Source organism: Wolffia australiana, chromosome 14 (assembly GCF_029677425.1).
Source record: "Wolffia australiana isolate 7733 chromosome 14, ASM2967742v1".
Lineage (NCBI taxonomy): Eukaryota > Viridiplantae > Streptophyta > Magnoliopsida > Alismatales > Araceae > Wolffia > Wolffia australiana.
In genome coordinates this window covers 470,794-472,964 of record NC_135848.1, presented here as the reverse complement: position 1 = coordinate 472,964, position 2,171 = coordinate 470,794, and positions in this window count along the sequence as shown.

Here is a 2,171-nt window from a genome sequence, read left to right as displayed (position 1 = left end):
AAAGAGAGGAAGTTTTAAATTGAGCAAGATGACATATAAAGTCAAACTAGTAAGAAATAAAGCTAAATGAAAAAGGGCAGCTTGGGGATTCAATCTCATCCATGATCATAGAGCTAGGTTCTCATTCTCTTCCACTCATTTTCTTCCCCTCTATCCCCCTCTGTCACACAGTCAAATCTCGAGCTAGGTTTCTTGCTCAGAAATGGCGTGTGTCGGCCTCAGTGCTTGGAGCAAAACACTGAGCAGCCTTGATCTCTTGCAGAGGAAGCTTTGCAGATTGCTTAAGATCGCATAGAAGGGGCTAGAGGAGATGGTGGTGCTAGGCACCGTCAGGGAATAGGGTCATTGCATTCATATCATAAAGAGTACATCATCATTGGGGATAATTATATGGGGGAAGATGAGGGGTGATACAACGAACAAGACGATGCGCTTTGCGCCGAGGTAATGTCGCCACACCGCCTCAGGGCCGCCGCTTCGTGCACGCGCCCGCTCTGCCGCTACACAAGTGCGCCGAGCCGGGCGCTGGGCGCCGCGTGCCCGCGGGCCTGGCGATCACACATGCCACCCCTGCCTTGACGATCACACATGCCACCAACACCCGTGTCAACACTCTAGCGTGCAGCCTGCGCGACGCCGCCGCATTCAACGCCCCCGAGCTGGGCGCTGTGGGCCCAGCACTACCCGCAGGAGCACTACGCGGCCGTTGTGCCGTCTCGGCGCTTTCTGTGCGCCACATGCCTTAGTCTCTTGGCGGGATGTCTCCCAGCCCCGCGCCCCGCACACGCAATGCGCGCGCTGCCCGCGCGGCCGCTGCGCGGCATCCCGCACAACTCCGCGCGCTGCACCTGCGGCACACTGCCCGGCTTGCGCATCCTGCTCCCGCGCGCAGTGCTCGGCGCTGGCAGTTAGCGTTGGCAGCCGCGCGTGGCGCTTAGCATTGGCTCGCAGCACTCGGCACACATGCGCGCCCAACACGCGTGGACCGTATCTGATCCATCCCGCCTTGGGCGTAGACGGGCACGTGCACAGTCTGCCGTGAATCACCACCGACAGTGGCAATGGCCTGAAAGATCAGGTATTTGGGCATCGCTACCCATAATGACTCAGTCCTTTAATGTCGTGAGCCGAATTACAACGGACACGCCCTCCCAATAAGCACGCTGGCCTCTAGGCAGGGAATGCCGCCTAGTTAGGGGCCTAACACTCTCTCTAACTCGTTCTCTCCCCCACTCTCTCACCTTCTTTCCGGATCTCCCTCTCCTCCTCTCCCTCTCTCTCTCACCCTCGCTCTCACTCTCCCTCTCTCACCCTCTCTCCCGATTTCCCTCCCCACCTCTCTCTATTGCATTCTTTGCCTCTCTCCCGCTCTCTCTCTTTCTGACTAAAATGTATGTTGACCTTATGGAGGAAGGATTATTCCTTTGAGGGGATCGACCATCTGAATATGGCTGGAAATAGGGTGCAGATGAATTGACCTGCTTCAGGTAATCAATCGTGAAAATACCGTGAAATCACGCTGGACTCTCCAAATATTGAATATTAATTAATAAAGAACGCCCACTGGTCCAACTAAAAGAACTGGCACCAGCGACTCACGATAGGTGGAGGAGAAGAGTACATGTGTGCTCAGAGGAGAAATCTTCAGCATGATGAAAGGCGCCATCAAGTCCAGAGGGAGGGGGGAAGTCAGAAATCGCTAGATTCAAGAGAGAATCTCAAGAGGGGAAAGACCAGAAAGGTTCCACAAAAAATTACCTCCTTCATGCCCGTTTCAGGGGCTATTAAAAGAACGCAACACACACACAACGAAAAATATTTTAGATAATAAATAGGCACGCGTCCTTACATACCGGTAAGGCCCCACATGGAGACTTAACTCTAACCGGTGGCGGACGTGCACAATACGTCACTCTCACCCTCTCTCCTACTCTCCCTCTCCACCTCTCTCTATCTCGTTCTCTCCCTCTCTCTCTCACCCTCTCTCCCGCTCTCCCTCCCCTCTCTCTCTCTCTCTCACTCTCTCACCCCGCTCTCCCTCTCCTCCTGTCTCCCTCTCTCTCAAGTCCCTCTCTCCCACTCTCCCTCTCCCCCTCTCTCCCTCTCTCGCAAGGCCATCTCGTTCTTGCCTTCTCTTCCTCTCTCCCTCTCTCTATCTCACCTGCTCTCCT